The 21,965-nt window shown below is 39.6% G+C and overlaps 1 protein-coding gene across 5 annotated transcripts in view; it reads left to right on the top strand.

Moving 5' to 3' along the window:
• LOC124425560 (uncharacterized protein DDB_G0286105-like) overlaps nucleotides 1–21,965 on the top strand; it is an 88,556-nt gene that overhangs the window by 17,046 nt on the left and 49,545 nt on the right. For all 5 annotated transcript variants that reach the window (XM_046966067.1, XM_046966066.1, XM_046966063.1 and 2 more), the window contains one exon: nucleotides 21,765–21,802. The gene's annotated coding sequence lies outside the window, so the exon portion shown is untranslated. The remainder of the gene's footprint in view (nucleotides 1–21,764; nucleotides 21,803–21,965) is intronic.

Genomic DNA, 21,965 nt, shown 5'->3' with positions numbered 1-21,965 from the left:
TAATTGCATTTCTATGATTATGCGATTAATACGATCGATCAAAAGGTACGCACTTACTTTAACTTCTCTGATAAAATTTATAAGTATGAATTTCTTTCAAATATATACCAAATGGATAATTTAAAAAATATCTTTACATAAGAAAACTTAGGAAGGAAGAAACGAGAGAAAGAAGTAGTTCACTGATACCTTCTTTCTTTTTTTTTCTTTTTTTTTTTTTTTTTTTTTACCATCTATTCTGCATGCACGCACATACACGTATAACACGTACTAACAAGTAAGAGAAAACACATAAGACGGCAAGCATGATCAAAAGATCGGGTCAAGTTGCATATCTATACCTTTACGCTTCGTTAGGCGTTCCTTTGAGGCGAATACATTTCCTACGTGCGTCCGCAAAAAAAAAAGAGATAAGAAGAGTGCGAGAAAGGGTGTGGGAAAAGAGTCGACGATCTCATAGACAAAAAACTAAGTGACCGCGTAACATCGCACTTTGATTCCATCCCTCTTCTTTCGTCTTCTTTTTAAAACTTTTGTACGCCGTCCTCCCTATAGGATTGCTCGGGCAAAGAGCCGAGGTCTTTCGACTCGGCTATACCGTGTAGAGTAAGAGGAGTTGGAATGTGGATGAGACGTAGGAGGACGAATAGAAGGAGGAAGGGGTGAATGCTTAGAATTTAAAATGCATTTCATATCGTTACGTAGCACCGACTTGCTCGTCGTTCTTCTTCTCTCTCTCTCTCTCTCTCTCTCTCTTTCTCTCTCTCTCTCTCTACCATTTCGAAGACTCTCGTTTCTCTTGGCCTCTCCGCTCGAACAGACGGCATATATATCTTTATGAACGCATCTGGAGTAGACAAGTGCATTAAAACCTCGGGCGTTAGTTCAAGCTTGAAGAGGGAGGAGGAGGGTTGGGTTGTAGGAGGGTAGATGGAGGGCTCAGGAGGACACACAAAGGAATGCAAAGTAAGAACCACCGGGATCCCTTCCTCTCTTTCTCTTTCTCTACTCTCTCTTCTCAACGTCGCTCTCTTCGTCCCTCTACACCCAGTCGTCTCCATCCGAGCTGGTATCACCGTCGCCTCTTCCTCCAACTCCATCCATCTCCACCTCCTCCGCAGAACGCGCCGGCTCCTCTTCCTTTACCGTATCGCTTCTCCCGTGGCGGAGGTTACAACGCATTATCATACAAGGCAGCCCTTTCCTCCCCTTCCCTTAATTGTTTTCCGCTGAGCTGCGTCGCGAGCGAGTTCTACCACCACCACTACCATCACCACTACCAACGACGCCGCTACTACCACCATCGTCTTCTCCTTCTCTTTTCCCAACCCTCTTCTAACCTCTTCTTCTTCATCTTCTTCTTCTTCTGTTCCATCGTGATCACCTGCTGAGAGAACGAAACGACGCGGTAAGTGTATATTTTTTTCTTTTTTTCCCTTTACGAGCAAACGTTACTCCTCCTCGTCTTCTTTCCCCTCCTCCTCGAACAAGAGGCGAGGCAACGAGCGTGGGTGGTCACTCTCGGAGGGTGCCGAATTTCGCTCTTTCAACACCAATCGACGGTCCCGTAATAGTCGACATCAAAGGATCACGAAGCTTTGTGCATCGATAATGGTGAGACTTTTCTCTCGAGCCGGTGCGAGAGTCGCCCACTCTCTCTTTCTCTCTCTCTCTCTCTCTCTCTCTCTCTCTCTCTCTCTCTCGAGGACGTCCTTCCGTATTCCTTTCGGTATTTCGACTACAGATTTACTCCTTTTCTTATTTAATTTATTCTCCGCAAGTTTTCGCGCCTTTTGCTGATCGCACCAGCACACTCTCTCCTGATTATTCCTTCCTTTGGATGGTTGAGGGTTCTTCAACATTACGAATATCTCTCTCTCTCTCTTTCTCCCTCTCTCTCCCGCGCGCACGCTCCCGATCTTTCTCACCCCCTCCTTCACCCTCCCCTCTTTCTCTCGCCTCGTAATAACGATCGCACTTTATCTTGACACGAAACACTCTTGATATCTTTTATACTCTTTCGTTTTCTTTCTCACCGCGATGGGAAGCTCCCGAGTATCGCTGATAAGGAAATCGATCGAGAGCCAATGATAATGGCGATAAGGTTCCAAAGAGCAAACCTTATCGCCTGTGAAATTACTGAACGCAAACGCGACGTTCCGCGCAACTAATGTTCGTTCCTTCAAGTTCCATATCGACATATGTTTAAGATGGTGCCAGTTCAAGCGCGATTAACCCCATCAGAAACGGTGTAACATTTCTCAAACTCTCGTTAAGGCACTTCGATTAGACTGGATTTGTGTCCGCCCTATTTTCGGACAATTTCAATAGGCCAATTTACAAAACCTCTTCTTCGTCGAAACGTGAGAAGTTCGGGTAATTATTCTGTTAATTGGCTAATTTCTTGATTTTTACCAACGTTAATTTATTTGGAGTAAAATGCTGTAGGTAAATTAATAAATGGTAAAAAAAAAAAAAAAAAAAAGAAAAAAAGGAACAATCGGAAAGCAATTTTGTCATTTGGTAATGAGCGAGAGAAAAAAGAAATCATTTTCATTTGTTAGTTCCCAAGGGTCATCTGGATCTCATTCAAAAAGACGAACAAACTGTAAGTATATATTTTTTTCATTTCGTCGTTCAACGATCCTTCCGTTTTGTATATCGTACTGAGATATCGTACAGCCGTCGCGACGCTAATTAATTTTCCCCAACACTTCGCGAATCCTTAATCGATGTCAGTCAATTAGTAACGTTGAATATATTATTAGCTGTGGTCTGAACTACGTATAATTCGTCGTGATTTTTCTAAATGTTCTTAAATCTAATAGCTAAACAATTGTTTTTAGATCTTGTTCATTTTATTCGATCGTGATAGAAACGTATACTCTTATATAGAGATAATATCGTTTAATTATATAAGAAAAATAACGTTAAAAAAGTATCAAGTACTTGATTAGTTTCAAAAGATCTAAGTCATTTATTTTACGAACTATATAAAGATAATAATATGCATATGTAATATTGATTTTTCATCAATTGTCCCTAATTAATTAATTCGATCGTATATCTTCGTAGAAAAGAAACAAATAATTTTGATCGAACTTATAAGCGGGTGCGCCGCTTATGTCACGATTTCGAAAAGAGAGATACGTAAGTCTCGCGCGAAAAGAGACGCATAAGTGCGCGAACGCGTGACCAGCTTTTGTCGAATGCGAGACGAGGCGAATCGAGGCGAATAAAAGAGGAAAGAGAGAGAGAGAGAGAGAGAGAGAGAGAGAGATCGAATAGCCGGCGAGCAAGAGGAGAATGGCGAAGGACAATGGATCGCATCGGCACGTTCTTCCGGAACGATCCTTCTTTTTTTTCCACCTACGCTTACATTTTATGCTGCGTGCGCACATAAAGCATACATACATAGACATATTTTATAATGCTATGCTAGGTACCTCACCCATGAGATTAGTTAAGTAAATGGGGCTGGATGTTCGCTGACTGGGCCTCTCCTAACGTGATTGGGCCCCGACCGATTCACCGGTACGGCCAATCGCATACAAGGGAATCACTCCGTCAGTGAAAAAAGAAAAACATAAAAAAGAAATAAAGGACTCGCTGAAGCTGAGCATCGGTACGTTGCGACACGATTCGCACGCGATCCATGCGATAAATCATACGACGGAAGTCTTTCGAAACGGGAAATGTCGTTCGGTCGACGTGCGATATTGTCTTTTTCTCGTTTTTCTTTTGTTTTTTCTTCCTTTTTATTTTTTCGTTTCTCTCTCTCCCTCTCTCTCTCTCTCTCTCTCTCTCTCCCTCTCTCTCTCCCCCTTTTTCTTTTTTTTTTCTTTTCGTCATTCAAAGGGTCGAAGGATTAAGGACAAAGTTCGTCGTAGAGTCGTTCAATATCGTTCATTTTCTTTTTCAGTATGAGGATGCAGGTAGAATTTGACAAATCGTCGGTCGCGTAGGTGGACGTAAGTGATTCCTATCGCTACGTTTTCTAAGAAAAAAAAGAAAGAAACGAAGATAAAAAGAGATATTAATCGTTAAAGTTGAGACTGCTTCGCGTGCAAATCGTTTCAATACTACGTTGTCCATTCGCGAGGTTGTTTACGTATAAAGTGCAGACCGTTTCCGTCGCGAATAGATTTCCACCGTCCTTGGTCGTTCTCCGCAAAAGGAAAATAAATACTGTACGGAGCAAATGAAATTGCCATGCGGCTTTGCACGCGATCCAACCGATAATTAACGCGAAATAGGACTCACTTTCTCTCTATGTCTGCGATTGACGTTTGAAAATCGTATAGTGATAGTCATTTTCCTAATCGCGAAAAAACAACGATGTGTGGGAGTAGATAGGTAAGATAATTCGGCATGAAAGGATAAAAAGCTGCGCTTCACGACAAATGTAAATTAAACAAAAGAAATAGAAATAAACATATGAAAGAAATATGCAAATACTTTTTCGAGCGGATAATGAAACATGTTAAAAGTAACATATCGCTCTATAAAAACTTGAGTAGTGTTATAAAAATTTTATTATTGTATTGTTTTGAAAGAACTTTCCTCGCGAATAAAGTTGAAAAAATTCGCCTCGCATTATTATTACCGTTCTTCCTTAAAACTACAGAATATCATAAAAAGATTCAAATATCTCGTATGTATCTATCGTCTCGCTCTAGGAAGAGAAATACGCAAGATTAGCGGTACACATGCGTAAATACACGTATGTACGTATATATGTGTACGTGAAATTACGTGACGTGCGTGTCTCATGAGTGCATGTTTGCTAGACTCGATCAGCCCCTCGACACGGGATAGGAAGGAAAAGAAAGAGGAACAGAGATAGTCATTGTATCAGCTCTTTTTGCAGATTCATTAAAAATTAAGTTGATCGTTATCAAGAATTTACTACATCTAATGAAAGTACCTGATCATTGTAAATAAATAAATTTCTTGCTTTCATAAAGATCGATCTTTTCGAACAATGAAAAAAGAAAACAAAAAAAAGAAACAATAAAAAAAAAAAAAAACTTTACTATCTTAGTTGTTTAATGATGTTCGAGGAGAAAAAATAAAGAGAGAGATAATAGAGGCAGAGTGACGACTAAGAGATGAATGTGTTCCAACTTGACGATCTATAAAAAAGAGAGTCCGAGCTCTGAGAAGAATAATATAGGCGCGGAGAATGTGACGGTTCTTATGAGATATCGACATTATCGTCCAGCGATATTTCCGGTTCCTGCCTAAGAAGCGTGCTCTCGAAGATAATTTCGTTATCGCACTGCACCGCAAGACCCCGTCTGTCCGTTCCATGCTCCATCTTTCCCTCCTTCTCTCTCTCTCTCTCTCTCTCTTTCTTTCTCTCTCTCTCTCTCTCTCTTTCTCGTGGAAAAGAGAGAAGAAGACGACGATGACGTCGACGACGTCGACGATTGCTAAACGAGGGCTGAAGAGAAGGACGAAGGGAGAAGGAGGCAGGATAATTAAAGAGGGAGAGTAATCCTGAATCAGCGTCATCGAGCGAGCGAAACGTATCCTCCCCCTCCAACTTCCCTCTCTTTCTTTCTCTTTCTCTCTCTCTCTCTCTCTTTTCTCCTTCGTCACTGTCCCCTCCCCTCCTTCTCCTCTTCTTTCTCCTCCTCCTTCTCCTCCTTCTCCTCCTCCTCCTCTTTCTCCTCTTACTCCACTACCGTCGTCGACATCCTCCTCCTCGTTGAGCGAACCAAGCGGATGCACATTGTGCGTCGTTCTTGCGCGTCCTCTTGTCATCGTGCAAAGAAAATCTTGCCTCTCAACTGGGAGCGTCGACGCAGAAAACTCGGTGTTAGTTATTACCTCTCCGTCTTCTCTCCGGTTCTATCTCCTGTCGGATAATGAATAAACGTCGGTGAGACATTAGATTTCTTAAAGGACGACCTCAATATTTCCTTCGTGGAAATAATTATCAACCATTTTCTATTGGTAGTCATTCTGAAAGGAATTAATACGATTCTATTTTTAAAGCGAATTAAAAATAATTCGAAATGTTATAAATTTATGAATAAGATAATACGTTAATAAAACTTAAGAGAGATGTTAGGCTGATAAGAAAATACGGGAGAAATAAAAGGAGTTTGGCCCGAGGGTTGGGAGAAAAGGTGGGAAGGAAGAGGGGGGAAGAGGACAAAAATAAAAGAAGAAATGATCAAAAGTGTCGGGTTCTTGAGTAAGGAGAAATAAGAAGGAGAGGAAGTGAAAAAGAAAGAATTTAAGCCGGAGGCGATCGGAGATGAGGAAGGAAGGAAGGAAGGAAAGAGTGCAACGGCTGCTGCAACGGCGGTTGCAAGCGAGCGGAGCATCGAGCGGTCGAAGCCATCGGGCTGGCTCGTCTCACGACTCGCGGTATAAAACAATATTGATTGGTCGTACAATGCGGGTGGAGATCGTGGGGTGGGTCGCTCCGCTGTTGGGCTAGCTGGAGGGAGGGTTTGAGGGGGTGAGAGAAAGGCGAGGAGGGTGGACCGCGATGCATTGTGCTCGCTGCGTCCGGTCAAACTTTTCATCGTCCCTCGTACCCTCTCCGTCGGCTGGTGCTGTGGCGGTCGGAGGGACGCCATCTCTCCTACTCTCCCTCCTTCCCTCTCTTCCTCGTCCTTGCCACCCTCCTTTCGTCTCTCTCCTTTTTCCTCCTTCTATTCGCCGATAATTATTGCAGTCCGTCTCTGTTACCGGCTTTTCCGATTCTTTCCAACGGCCATGTCAAGCTTAAAAGCCGCGAACTGCGAGCAACTTCCATGAACCTTCTGTTTTTCGCACAAAATGACGTTTCTCCGTTGATGCGTTCTGTGCGTTTCTGTCTTTCTCTTTCTCTTTTCCTTTTGCTCCTTCATCGATCGATGCATTCACAGAGATGCTCAAGAATTTCTTTCAACTATGATAATTATTTACACTTCCTTTTAATTAATTCTACTTTTATCTATATTTCTTTATCAGTTATCCATCTTTCTCTATTTATCTATATATCTATCTATCTATCTATCTGCCGGTAGAAGCTTTCGTTTTCTGCCTCATTAGGTAAGTTTCTCTCTCTCTCTTCCTCTCTCTCTCTCTCTCTCTCTCTCTCTCTCTCTCTCTCTCTCTCTCTCTCTCTCTGTTGGATGCTTTCTCGCGTACCGAAGAGGAAAGCATTTATTAAACGACGTTGGCCGTCGATGCGATCGAGCTTGCCTAGACGAGAATCCTGGGTCTCTTCTACCTTCTCTCTCTCTCTCTCTCTCTCTCTCTCTCTCTCTCTCTCTCTCTCTCTCTCTATCTCATGAACACGCTATGATAGCGTCGATGCATCCCGATGCATCCGATGGACTATGTGTGTACTCCGAAGCGAGCAGAGAGAAAGAGGAAGAAGTCTAGAAGAGGAGGAGTAAGAGAAGCGAGACAGAGATAGAGAGAACTCACTTTGAAAAGCTACGATACAAGCTACTCTCTCGCAACGCGCGAGGCCAGGCATGTCTACCTACTACTTTTCAGGATCCCGGGAGCCGCTGTAAGCTACGCTTTCCAAACTGAGAACGTCCGAAGTATCGTGTAGTTACGCGATAACTTTCCCGCCACCGACTCAACCCCGCCAAAACAGCGATACTTTTCCCTCGATACATACATTCGACTCATGTTCCTGACTCACATTTCCATCTTCTAGTAAATACACACGCGAGCGTTCGAGCGAGCGAGCTCTTCACGACTTCCCGATTGCTTCTACCGTACTGAGCCGAGAAAAGTCCCTCTGATTTAGCCCGTGCGAGAAACTGCAACTTGGCCCGAATCACGCCACGCCTGTTACCTGGGTCAGAGGAAATATCTTCTTTCTCTCTCCTTTTCTCTTTTGAGAGAAAGATAGAAAGAGAGAAAGAGAGAGAGAGAGAGAGAGAAAGGGAGAGAAAAACAGACCGCCGATCGTCTAGCTACCTTTCGTCCTATTCGAAATGTATCTATAGTGTATCTCTTTTCAACAAAATCACGTGACGTTTTAGAAAAATATTAGATAAGAGAAATGATTTTCATTAAGAGATAAGAATTCTTTTTCTTTGTTATCGCGAGAAAGAAAAAGTAAAATTTATCGTTAGAAAGTTATTACTTATGTGTATGTAGCTGCGTAGATAAATTTGTCGTCTTCGTTAAAAATTTCGATGACACTTAACGTGACTTGATTAAAATCGATATAACAGCCCTATACCATCCGAAGAGAAAGGATTACATTTCTCGAGGTCTTTTTCTTCGTATTCGATGGTTGGAATTTCGAGGGTACAAAGAACAAGGACGAAAGCTACGAGGATCGAAGTTTGTCCTTAGGTTCATCCCCAAATCGAAAGAGCGACGGAAGCGAGGGAAAGAAAGAGGGGCGGAGAGAAAGACGTGTTCGATTTGCTTCGGGATTGTTTCGCGAACGGTTTCGTCCGGATAAACTGGGAGTGGGAAAGAACGATAGGAAGAAGGGTGGACATTCTTGGAGGTTGGCGTAGAGCCTCGTCGTAATTTATTTCTTGTCGGATCCGTTCAATGTGGCCGGTGACCACAAGATGCCTGACGAGGGTTACGCTAGTCTTCAAGTATCATTTTACTCTTGCATTTCGCGAGAACAACTATTTCGGAATCAATTAAACTATCGGCTGGCGAACATAGCGAGAGATTGAATCGTTAATTAGCAGCTGTTCCATCTCCCTCTTTCTCTTCCTCTTGACCTGGCTACATCACGAATTTCATCTTGTCGTATCTCGACGTTCCTTTAACAAAAAAAAAAAAAAACAAAAAAAAAAAAAAAAGAAAAAAGAAAAAAATAATGTATTATTTTCTGGGACACTTTACATGAAAGCGATAATTTCTTGCGATATTAGAAACAGAAGCACAAAGGTCGATGGTAACCGAGAAGAGAGTTTAAATCGTAGAAATTTTCTCTATAGTTTCTATCTACCTATCTACATATATATATATATATATATATATATATATATATATATATATATCTTTCTCTCGTTTCTCGCTTTGACTCGACGTAAAATTGTGGAAGGTTAATCTCTCGCTGTCTGACGTATTTTCAATACGCGCATCACGAGGAAAGATCGTTGTCCTATGGCAATAAAGTGGAGATACCTACGACTGGGAAAAAACAATAGTCGTGAAAGCGAAATACCTATCGTATGGAAACGCGTAACGAAAATTACGTGAAACATCGAAATACTTTAAATCCTCGTAATAACTCCGTTAATCCGGAATAGATCGATCTTCGATCCGTTTTTTCTAAACGATGTAAAATAAAGGAAAGGAAACAAAAAAAACTCAATGTTCGAAAGATAACTCCCTTGTCCCAAATCAACGCGATAGAGGTACTTAAATAATATCTCGATATCGCCACTCCGTCGCTTTTTTCCCTTCGGACATGGACCAATGTTGTTCACCTTTGAACGCGACTTTCACGTAAAAAAGGGTCCCTCTCGACGTTTCGCGCCTAGGATGCGCTGTCGACGGCGTCGTTCACGATTAAAAAAAAAAATAACAAACAAAAAGAAGTAGGGGAAACAGCGACTATGAGTTCACAAATTTTCCGAAAAGAGTGTGAGAGAGAGAGAGAGAGAGAAAGAGAGGAGGGAGGGGGACAGATATGGAAGGAAAAAAATAAACAAAAAATGGTCGACGAAAGAGAGTGAGAGGGGAGTGGAGAGCAGGGAAAAACAAAAATCGCTGGAGACTTGTGGAACGAGTGTGGTCCGTCAAACGAACTGCTTCATAAAAAATAATTGTGCCCTTGCCATTCGTACGCGCGCGAGCACGCGATGACAGAAACAAGAGAGCAGATTAAAACAAAAAATTCATCGGCGTATGTTTTCTAAGCTGCGGGCCTCCATCAAGCCCTTCGGAGGGTCATGAATAAAGGATGAGTGTCTTTCTTTCTTTCTCTTTCTCTCATATACTCTCTCTCTCTCTCTCTCTCTCTCTCTCTCTCTGTCTCTCCTCTTTCTCTCCTCTCTCTCTTATGCGCGGGTGTGCGAGTGTATTACGACACAGAAACGCGATGGAAAACATGCTAGTGCGAGCGCTAGTGGAAGTTTCAAGCTCGATTTTATGCGACCAGTTAAACGAATAAATGTGCAAATTTGACGAGGCGTAGCTACCATTTGAGACACACGTACACGCGTACATACGTATAAACAGTCGTGTATATGAACATGTGTTAGATGCGCTTGCGATCACTACTTGGCCGCGAGGGATGCGCTATGTGCGCGAACCCGCAAACGCATACTTTTTACGCCTAAGTGAGAGAATCACCGCGATGGAGCATGGAACTGAATGTTTCTCTGTGCACAGGCCTGTGAATAAAAATAATTAACCATGATAACATATATATATATATATATATATATATATATATTACACTCATGTGTATATGATTATACGCATTTATGTATGTTTATGTGTATATATAAATATATATATATATATATATATATATATATATATATATATGTATGTATTATATATATAAATGTTGAAGCGTCGATTGATTTATGAAAGTGTGCGAATCTCCGAGGCAAGAGCCATAATTTCACAAAAAGAAGAAAACAAAAATAATAAAAAAAAAAACGCGTATATCGGCGGGCTCGATTTTTGTTTTTACCTATCGGCCAACGGCGTACCTACACATTGATGTGCTCACCAGCGATTGAATTGCGCGCGTACACGGCCGTACTTTTACGCGTCTGTGGGGCATTGTATTTTTTTTTCTTGTTTTTTTTTTTATTCCCATTTTTTTTTTGTTTTCCATCTCTCTCCCTCTCTCGTTCGTTTTCTTTCTCAAACCGTTACCAATTCGATGGTCCATGATATCCGGTTGCAACGGATATTATGGATAATTAAGCACTGGATGTTGGCGTTTAATCAAGTGCATACGTTGTATATGTATACGTATGATATATGTACTTTGTCGAAACAGCGAGATGCGTTCGTTTAAACGATATGGTCATTGTAGCCGCATCTACAAAAATATAGTCGCTTGTATCTTTGATAAGAATTTGTTTGGATGATGATAAAGATGATTGTTTTTCGCTGTTATATAGAATTATAACCAAGAACCGATTCATAGGATATATAACAGAGCTTGCTCTTTTTGATTTTATATACGTTTCTTAAACGAATAAACTTCAATTTGATTTATATCATTCGTTCGATCTCATACCTCATTATTATAATTCATCGATGAATGAATACACTCTTGAGCACTCAAGTTTATAGAACGTTGAAAGCCACGAGGATCGAATTATTCCACTTGGATAATCTTTATCCTCGGATTTTTTAAGAAAAGACTTGATTCTAAAGATATCGATGGCGAGTGAAATAAAAAATACAATTCGATCTTCGCGATAATGTAAAAACGAAAATGATTAATGCTGCAAATAATAAAAAAAAAAAAAAAAATAGATTGTTGAGAGATAAAGAAGGATTCCTTTTAAGAAAATCACAGGATTCAAGATTCGACAATAGAGGAAGCTAAGAGATTTGTTTCACGCAAGAATAGAAGAGAGAAAGTACGTAGATAGATAGACTATGCACCGAGAGTCGAAGAAAAGCACGAAAGAGAGAGAGAGAGAGAGTGAGAGAGAGAGAGAGAGAGAGAGAAAGAGAAAGAGAGAGAGAAAGAGAGAGAGAAAGAGAGAGAGAGAGAGAGTGACAAAGAGAGTGACAGAGAGTGAGCTTTTTCTGTACTCGAAAGTAAGTGGCTGCCGGAGCATCGTATGTGGCTCACAAGTCCACAGGTGTCCGTGGACAATAGCTTCTGTATCCCCCTTCTCAACACACTTACGTACAAGCTCTTCGTAATGCGTGCGCTCGCGCACGCCAACGCTCGTCTCCAACATCTCTTCCACCTACTCTCCTTCTCCTCTTACGTATGCGTGTGTGTGTGTGTGTACTTCGAAAAGGGTGGACGAGAAAAGTCTCTTAATTTCCGTGGCTGCGTGACAAAGGGAGGAAAAAACGAGCGCTCGAGAAAAGAAGCAAAGGTAGAAGAGAAGGACGATGTCTCACCCTCTCTTTCTCCCTCACTTTCTTTCTTGCTCTTGTATCTTCTATCGCGAGCTCACGGGAGGTAAACAGAAAGAAATAACCGACGACAAGCGGAGGGTGCAGAGCCTACCTCTTCGATACACACACTCACACGTATACATTTACAGATGTGTTCATGTATCGGATAACTATGATTCTCTCTCTCTCTCTCTCTCTCTCTCTCTCTCTCTTTCTCTCTCTTTCTCTCTTCGCGACTTAGCCCTCAAACGAATACACAATCTCCTTATACGACGACGATGATCATGTAAAGTTCTTCATGCTGTAATACGTTTCTTTTCCCAAAGATAGGGATAATCTCTTTTTTCTTTCTCTTCTTTTTTCTTTTCTTTTTTTTTTTTTTTTTTCTTTTTCACTACAATGGCCTACGTTGAATATGTATTTAAGTAGAAATTGAAATTAATTATTAAAGAGATAATTTACAGAATATATCTTATTTCTTTCATCAGTTTGTCATTCGATAAATCAATGAAGAAATATCTTTTACAAAAAAATTTTTAGAAAAAGATTATGAAAGAAATAACACGATTGTTAAGAAATCAATTCAAAAATGATAAAAGAGGAGAAAGAGGGAAAAGGATGGTTTAAAAAAAAGAAAAAAAAGAAAAAAGGAAAACTAAGGAAACAATATCCAAAGAAATCTGGACCACTCTATGTCGTTTCTTCTATTAAATAATCCATTATCCGTCGTAGTGCGTCCCATTATCTCTCTGGGCGCATCGATTTCGGCATCTGCCAAACGAATGACTGGCAAGCGAACACTCGTGATGTCGAGCTGCAGCTGAAAACTAGGAAGAGGTCAAAAAGAAGACGAAGAAACGTCTCGAATTACTTGAGCCTACCGCGAAACGTTGTTCGAACCGAACGCTCGTTATAATCCGTGGATTCCCAAGGAAAAAGGTTCATCATCTGCTTGTCTCCTTCTCGTTATGTATATCCGTTTACGAAAATTGTGAATAATAGTGGTTTGGGCTCGTTTCTTCAGGGCTCGTATTTTCACCGTTTTGCGGTCGAAAACAGAATCGGCGAGTCGATCTCTTTCCTCGAAAAGACCCTTTATCTCGAGAAACTTCTTTGTCGGTGTGCGATCATGCGTCGCGACTCTGCATATATTTTGAATCTCGTAAAGGATCGGCCGTATATGAGATATATGTGTGTATATATATATGTATGTGTGTGTGTGTGTGTGTGTGTGTGGGTGTATGTGTGTGTGCATTTATGTACGTACAAACGCGGTCTCCCGTTTGTGAGATATGATCGAGAGCATCCTGCACTCGCCGGAAGAACAAGAGCGTCTCTCGTCTACTCCACCTCCTCCTCGATGTTGACGGATGTTGACGGATGTCGACATAACAGTCTCTTCCTACCTTCCTCCCCGTTAAATATTTATCCCGACAACGCGACAGTCCATTTAGGAGGAAGAAGTCAAACGCACAATGGCTTAGCCCACAAAAAGCAGACTCGTGGGCAAAAAGTCACGCGTCCCAGCAACGTGTTGCTCCCTCACATTAGCTTTTCAAAACGCAATCGAGATTCGACCGGGACAATGACACTTCCGGAAATACCAGCTGAAGATGCTGAAAGAACTCGACTAGTTCCTCCTTAATACATAGAAAAATGTATTTTTATTCGAATAATTTTTCAAATATCAGAAGCATTCAATGAGAGTATTTTCAAGATTTATAACGAGATAAGAATTTTCGGGTCGAACGAGCGTACTGACGAGTCCGTGGCAACGCACTTGCATGTGCGGTCTAATAGCGGGCGAGTATCGTGCGAATGCGCATCGCCGAGCACGAGGGTTTTGTCTCCTGCTTCCGAGTAATTTCCTCGTAACGTCAATTTTCCTCGAGACTACTAACCCTTCGCGGCTCGTTCGAGCGCCCTCTGGGAAAACAAAGGTGTCACTTCTTCAAAGAGCTCTCGGCTCTACTCTCTCTCTCTCTCTCTCTCTCTCTCTCTCTTTTTCTCTTTCTCTCTCTCTCTCTCTCTCTCTCTCTCTCTCTCTCTCTCTCTTCAGGGACTCGTTCACCCGCGTCTTCTCGCCCGGAAAGATCTCAACGCGCTCTTCTTTCCCTCTCTCTCTCTTTCTCTCCTTCTCTCTATCTCTCTCTCTCTCTCTCTCTCTCTCCTTCTCTCTGTCTCTCTCTCTTTCTCCTTCTCTCTGTCTCTCTGTCTCTCTCTTCCTTCTTATCTCCCTTAGTTTCGCAGAGCGAATCATCCATCCGTCTCCTTCTATAGACTTTATCCCAAGTATCCCAAGATTCTCGCCTCTTACCCTAGCAAATTTCCCCGGTCCCCATCCTCGTCTCCGGCCAAGAAAACACTTTATCTCTCTAGGGGTAACTTCAACAGGTTAGAGAGAAGACGTTGAAGAGTGAGAGGGTGAGAGTAGATCGTCTTGGAGTCATCCCTAAGGAAAACACCCTCCAACTGAACGTCCTTCGCTTTCTCAGGCCCTAAGAAAGAAAGTCTACCCATCCTTTTCTTCCTACTTCTCATACCACAATTTCTTTTCCTCTCGCAGCAACGAGAGTTTTCTTAGCCCCTTCATGGTCGAGAGAAACTTCCTTTAAAGATTTTCCAGACCAGAGCTTACCACCCAACAGGGTAACCTGTTGATGAAAAGAAGAAGTATGCCAAGCTGAAAGACGATAGGAAGGAAGAAAGGAAGGAGTGTTTTCTTACGATAACAACGGTAAAGACGTTTCTGATACTCATCCCTCTTTTCGTTAAACCCTTTTAAGGGAACAAGATATCAACTTGTTGCTGCTCAAGTGTTCTGTCCTTTGAATGAGTATTTGAACTTCCTATGATGTATTCTATTCTTCCTCCTTCTTTTTTTATTTTCATAAATTGTACATATGTTGTTGAACAACAATTTGTTCAACAACAAATAAAAAACACGCAAAGACATCAGTTACAAGCAATGATCTTTTGATTATTGATTTATATTTAAATCACAATTTTATATTAAATCACTTGTATCGTGTAATAATTCTGAATTTCATTGATAAGAAATTTAATTGAAGATATCTACCCTTATTCGTAATAATCTTTCCTATCTAACAAACATAATTTGTAATATATCATCTATGCGATAAGTCCATACGTCATTTATTTTTCTTCGCGTTACAAACTTCCGTCACATCTTTGTCGATAATCAGACAAAACCATTAAATTTCCAGCAATTTGCAATTTGGAATATGTTATTCCGCTTATATTTCGAATTAATCTGACGAAATTATGTAATTAAAATCTGACGGATGTAAATCATGTTCAGTTGAATTTACAATGTAATCATTAAGTGGAATAAAGACTACCCTTTAACCTTTTGAAAAATATAAAAGATATCGATTGATAGAACGAAATATTATATGATAGATTTGTTTAATAAATTCATCTATTTATTATTGATTCGTACATCGAGAGATATTCTGAAAATTCAGATATTCTGAAGTTTTTATATGACACGTGTTATGAACATATTTGAGAATTTGATATTAAATATAAATAAATATCGAGTTTCTCTAATAATTTTGAAAATAATCATCTTATTATACTTCTCTTAATATGTCGAAGGTATAAGAACTCTTTGAGATTGAATTTAAAAAAAGAAATGGACAAATGGAAGGAGAAAAGAAGAACCAAGAAATAGACGTTCTACGATAAGGAAGATGGTCATTTCTTAATATTTCCTGCTAGAAATGTTCAGAGATATTCATTCGGAAAACACTTGTTGAACATCGAGCTAAGATTGTTCGAGCTAAGAAGCCACTTGTTGCTTCGTCCTTTCTCTAAGGAATTCACTGTCCCGTTACAGAATACTTAGATTTTCTATATATATTATACGTATGTATATCAGACGTATTAGTTATCTTGGTCTATTAATATTAAAATAAAAAAGATATTTACTTCTAAACATCGAGGAACCCTTTTACTTTTGCATATTTTAAATATAACGTAATATCTATCTTTATATTTATTTTCATATAGAAATATATAATTTATACGAGAAATGAAAAATTAAAATGAAAAAGTATACAACGTCTATAAAAAGCAACGAACGCGTTAGAATTTTATTCATTTAATTCCAATTATAAGTTCCTTCTGATTATCAGTGAATCGATAGACATTTCCAGACGACAATTCATTATCGTTGTCGAACGCGTGCAGAGAGAATACGTGTGTGCCATCCTTCCGTTCACCGTCCGAGAATATTCCATAACTACTCTCGCGATTAGATGCAGGGGGCGTCTCCTCTAGAGCTACGGGGCCACGTGTTCCTATCTCAATTTCAGCAGCCGTTGTAACTTTTACGTACACGATATAAGCCCCCCCGCGCGATCGAATATGCAGCGAGCCATCGAATAAACGACTTTAGACATGGAAATGCAGTTGCTAACCGTCACCGTAAAAATAGGACCGCATACGTTGAACTTTCGATCAGTGAATACTAATACCAAAGTGCGATCGTTATCTATAGGCCTGAGCGGTTGAGAATATATAGCTGGCCTCACCGATTGTAGTTACCGTGAAATCATTCTCTCTGTGCCTTGAGCGTACACTTCCTAAAGCTCTTCCACATCGTTGTCGTTGAAAAAGTTTATCGCACTAAAGCCACTTTTCCTAAACGATTAGAATAGTAATTCTTCATGTGATGAATGTCATCGACATATATTCGTCTATGCTATCTCTTTTGTTCTGAAATGACATATAAAAATACGATTTGATATATCACGACAATTTTCTAAAAAACTAAGTCGTATATTTGAACATTTTTATAATAATACGCGTTATCGAATATAAAGAAGATAAAAAAGAGAAACGTTAGTCATGCGCTCATAGCAGTCCATTTTAATGAATTTCCAGTGAGTTAACACGATGAATGGTGAAGCTTAAAGAAAAAAACAGCTCTAGCCCCAGGTTTTCTACGATGATTAGATTCTGGCACGTGTCTATTGTGTATCCGTCAACTCGCCGCCCTCTTCTTCTTCGCGCACATGCGCCTATCACGCCTATTTCTGCCTTGATCGTCGTTCTAAGACGATGCTTCTAATCGCGGTCCAACAAAATTATTATGCTCTAGTTGCAAACACATTTATTATTAATTTTTCAATTAAAACTATTCAAAGTGCGATCTCTATAAAAATGCATTACAATCAATCAGTTTTCAATCAGATCACGTAAACGATTCACTGTAGATTCATTTCTAATCGATATAACGTATGATAAAAGAAATAAAAGGTCTTATACGTTTGAATCAAACACGAAGCAAATATCTCGTTGTACTGGTAGTAAAGCTAATTCTATATCCAAGAGCCGGCACGAACGTACGATTAGAGGGGAACTCTTAATCGTCTAATCATCGTGGAACACTAACCAAGTACCCTTCGATCGTGTTCGACGTGGTTTGACGTTCCTATCGGAGAGGGAATATTTGATTGATGATGGAAAGTTAGGAAACGGTGGGGAGACTAGCCAAGAGAAGGAGCGAGAAATAGAGAACAAGGAGCGTAAAAGAACAAGAGAAAGAGAGAAAGAGAGAGAGAAAGAAAGAGAGAGAAAGAGAATGAGAAAGAGAGATGAAAATAGAAAGATGAAATCTTGTCCGCAGGAAGATTTCCATTGAAGCAACGGGATTTGATTTTCAACCCCATCGTCCTTTCGATACCTCTACGAGGGTGGTCCTTCGACATTGACGTCGTCGTTGTCGTCGTCGTCGTTGTCCTCGTCGTCGTCGTCATCGTCGTCGTCGATGTCGAGTAGAAACGATTGACTCGCGTTCCTCGTTATTGAGTTACGCAACGAGCACGAAAAGCAGTCGACCAAGTTCTTTGTCTACCGGTCGGCCATCTGTCACCCTGAGAAGGCGCGCGAACAAGCGAGCAAACTACGACATGGTAGAAGGGTGTGGGCGGTTACTGCAACGCTTCATCGTGTGTAAACGCTCGTTCGCCAATGCTCGAGAGCGATGGAAACGTTCGCGACGCACGCCAATATGTAAGATACGATCGAGATAAAAGCGAGATAGCACGACGAGTATAAGCGGACCTTCGGGAACGCTCCTATCGGGTATTGATTTTCTTCTGGCGAACGACGTCGCGTCGTGAACTGGCCGAGCCATGAGCGAGCTTTATTAATTCTCAGTCGGAACGTGCTAAAAGAGGAAAAAAAATAAAGGTAAATAAATAGATAGATATATAGACAGATAAATAGATAGACGGATGGATGGATGAATAGATAGAGAGATTCATAAGATTATTACGAAAATATTGGATAAATGTTACAATATATTATTATTATTATTATTATATATATATATATATATATATATATATATATATACATACAGAGAATGAATCTTATAACGTAACTACATATACTTATTTCACAATTTGTTAAATTAAACATACGTATATTATATGTATATACATAACACATGATATATGTATCATTCAATTTAAAAATGAAAATTTTCAAATAAATAATTGTCAATCGATCCTATTAAATAATTCATCGCTTATATATTTAAAATAATAGAAAATATTTGAAACCAGAAATAGTTTAGATAATTAAAACTTCATCAAACAAATCTTTCAGCTTCTATTTATATAAGAGATAAGTTCCGGGAAGAACGAACATCGTTTGCTTGGTCGTTTATCGCTAAACAACTATATATACATACATATATTAAATTCACGTCATACCAACTATATTCTACGTGTGTAAAATGATAAAATCATTTATATTTTATTTGATTATTTAATATCATAAATGAATTTATCCGAAGTCGATAAATACATAGCTAAATCGATTTCTCATAATTGGAAACAATAGATTTATTACGTTTCATAGAAAACCTTAGAACCATTTTCACGGTAAAATTGTTAAATATATAAACATACAAGAATTGTTTGTTTAATGTCATAGAATAATTAAAGAGTAAATGGGAGAAAGAGGAACAGAGAATCAGAGAGTCAGAGAGAGAGAGAGAGAGAGAGAGAGACAGACAGACAGACAGACAGAGGGAAAGAGACAAAAGAAAAAAAAATCGGAAAAAATAAAAGGTATTCTGCGAATCACGAGACACCAGCCGTAAACGTTTGATGTCCGTTACGAACGTTACGAGCTCCAAGTACTCTCTAGATCTCGTTACAGCATAGCGCGTATTCTGTTACGTTCGGCGCGCCCGAAATCCTGTACGTTTTTCCATCGAATAATCGAACATATCCGGGGAAACGGTTAGAGTTGAAATAATTTTTCTCGTTTGATGGTAAATCGAAATTTAGTGAGTACGTTTACGTGCTCATTCATTTCTCGTATCGTCAATATTATTTCAAAGGAAGATCGTTTCATGTGAATAACGTTATTCGTTTTCTTCTTGAAAACAAATCACTTAAATATCCCGTTATCTCTTTCTTTATTTTATCGATAATCATTCTTATTTTCTTAAAACGAATGAACGAACGGCTTTATATAATCGATATCGATAAACGATTTTTTAACGATTAAATTATATCGATTGCATATTAAATTCATTAAAAATATATTTATCCTCAATTACAATTTTCTAGAACAATAAAAATATTTTAATAGGTGAATACATAAATGATATAATTGTCGATCATCGATATATATTATTTAACCACGTTTCAAGGGACTTAACAGCATCCACTTTGCGAGAGTATCTCCCGAGAACGCAAGGTCGCGCTCCCCAGGCTTTAATCACTCCTGTTAGGAGAACGTTACGTCGTTAATTCGCTCGGATGGTCGTTGTATCTTAAAGCTACGTCGCGTATAAATTGGTCAACTCAAAAGCGCGAGACAAGCGCGTTCTCTAGGACAGAAGGATAGAGAGAGAAAGAGAAAGAGAGAGAGAGAGAGAGAGAGAGAGAGGAAGAAGAAGAGATAGAAAAAGAGAGAGAGAGAGAGAGATTGAGAAGGACAGAGAGTAGAGGGGCTGGATACGGGAGATGAAGAAAGAGGGAATGAGGGAGACGGAGCACGGCTAATACATCATAAACTTAGAAACAAAGAGGAGAGAGAGAGAAAGAGAGGGAGAGAAAGAGACAGAGGATGTCGTTGCCGCAGTAGCGGAGAATCCACCGGCTCCGGCATCCAAAACTTTGCCTATTTGTTAAGTCTTGCCGGCCAGAACTGTCTGAGATACTGGCGTCGAAGCGTAGCACCTAGCACCTCCGACCTCCTTCGCTTGCTAGTACCGTACTGCCCCTTTCGCCAGCCCTATATCGCTACTCCGTGCATCCTTAATCGAGACAATATAGCTTCGAGTAGATGTAGAATTGTTCTTGAGACGCGTCTCACGAAATTTCCAGTTGCCAGCCGTATTCCATTGTTCGATATTCCTACTATATGATCCTATCTTTTGGAGTCTCTCCCTTTCTTAAGAATAAATTTCCATTTCTGTTACAAATCAATATTTCAAATACTCGGATATTCTTTATTAATTGAATATATTATATTGTACTCGTAAAATGTCACATCGTACGAAAGACTTTTTTTGTCCTTTCTTAACGTTCAAACGGTAAAAAATTTTAGATACAGACAAACGACATAAATGGGATATATAAGAGAATTCTTTTTATCTGAAAATCACGTAAAATCATGATCTTAATTCTGTTCGATAATTACGGGTTCATTAACATCAGTGTCGACGCTGATTCAATTTATTAATGAGATCGTTCGAACACTAGTCCTCGAATAGAACGTGCTAGAAGACGGTTTGAGAAAGGACGTTATGTAATCGATAATCGATACGGCATACAATTCTTTCTTGTTTATTTCGTGAACGATTCGGCGATATCCTTCGTGATATATCTAAATTTACGCCGTTACGTTTTTATCGGATATCGATTAATGTGAAATGAAACGAATGTTCGTAATATTCGCGATATTATACAATAATTTCTACGTTTCATTGTATCGTAGTATATCGTGCATGCAATTTAATGTTGCATTTCATGCATAAAACTATTTGAAAAAATAAAAATACTACAGAATTTGAAAACGTTTCGTTCACTTTAGATTATTTTCCTTCGCCCGAGCGAAACGAGTCTCCGGAATTCACGTTTTCTCGACCGTGATGAAGAAGCAAAACATTCCTTCTTTTTTTTTTTTTTTTTTTTCTTTTTTTTTACTTCCTTTTTCTCTTTCATTCTTTTTGTATCGCCCGATACAATCGCACGATAGATTCGCGAAGTTTCGTGCGTAGTATCTGGTTCGAGGCGAAAGTTCGAACGCGACACGCGTCCGTTGCATGTGCGTTGTCTGAGGGAGCATGTGTCGGGGGTGGTGGAAAGCTTTGGGGGGTGGTTTCATTGTGAACGACAATATCGCCTTGAGCGGCATTGGCGAAGCAGAGATGCAAATTTCGTGGCGGACGTCTCCTCCACCTTCGTCTCTCATTTTCAAAATTTCTATCCGGCGAAGACGAATTTTTATCGAGGGAAAGAACGTCACTTTCTGAATCTATCGTTCAATCTTTACAATTGTTAACATCGTATGATTAATATAGATTTTTAATATTTAAGACAAAAATTATCTTAAAATATCAAAAGATATTTCTTAAGATTTTCTTAAGAAGAAAAATATACGAAAGAATTTATCCATCATATATCCTTGAAATAATAATAATTCTATCTGTTCTGTTTCAGGGGACAACATCTTTCACACCGCCACGACAACGTTCACCGTAAGTAATTAACTCATTCCTTAGGAAGCAAATGATCTCTCTACGAACGATCGATCTTTTTTCTATCATAAGAAATGAAAGCTTGACATTGATAAAAGTATCGAGAGATATGAAATAGTTCGTAGAAACGGCACATTAATCTCGTTGAAAACAGAGAATAAAA

Source organism: Vespa crabro, chromosome 7, assembly GCF_910589235.1.
Source record: "Vespa crabro chromosome 7, iyVesCrab1.2, whole genome shotgun sequence".
NCBI lineage: Eukaryota > Metazoa > Arthropoda > Insecta > Hymenoptera > Vespidae > Vespa > Vespa crabro.
Note: the sequence above shows the minus strand (reverse complement) of the source record. Positions and strands in the feature narration are given on the sequence as shown.